We start from the raw sequence: 247 nt of genomic DNA on the forward strand, positions 1-247 counted from the left end.
AGTGCATTAGAGAAAACGAAGAAGAAGAAGAGCTGCTGTAGCGTAAAGATTTCGGCATGTCTAAAGGCGGTCGCACACAGGACGAGAAGCGAAGTGCCGCGTCTAGAACAATTCTTACAAGTACAACACGACGTAGCTGGGCGCCGCGGACAGACGCCGAACGGCACCGCATAATGTATTTGAATTTTAAAGACGTGGCGCGACGCGACGCTGCGCTTCTCGTCCGGTGTGCGACCGCCTGAAACGC

Source organism: Sinocyclocheilus rhinocerous, unplaced genomic scaffold, assembly GCF_001515625.1.
Source record: "Sinocyclocheilus rhinocerous isolate Xijiao unplaced genomic scaffold, SAMN03320098_v1.1 scaffold182, whole genome shotgun sequence".
Classification (NCBI taxonomy): Eukaryota; Metazoa; Chordata; class Actinopteri; order Cypriniformes; family Cyprinidae; genus Sinocyclocheilus; species Sinocyclocheilus rhinocerous.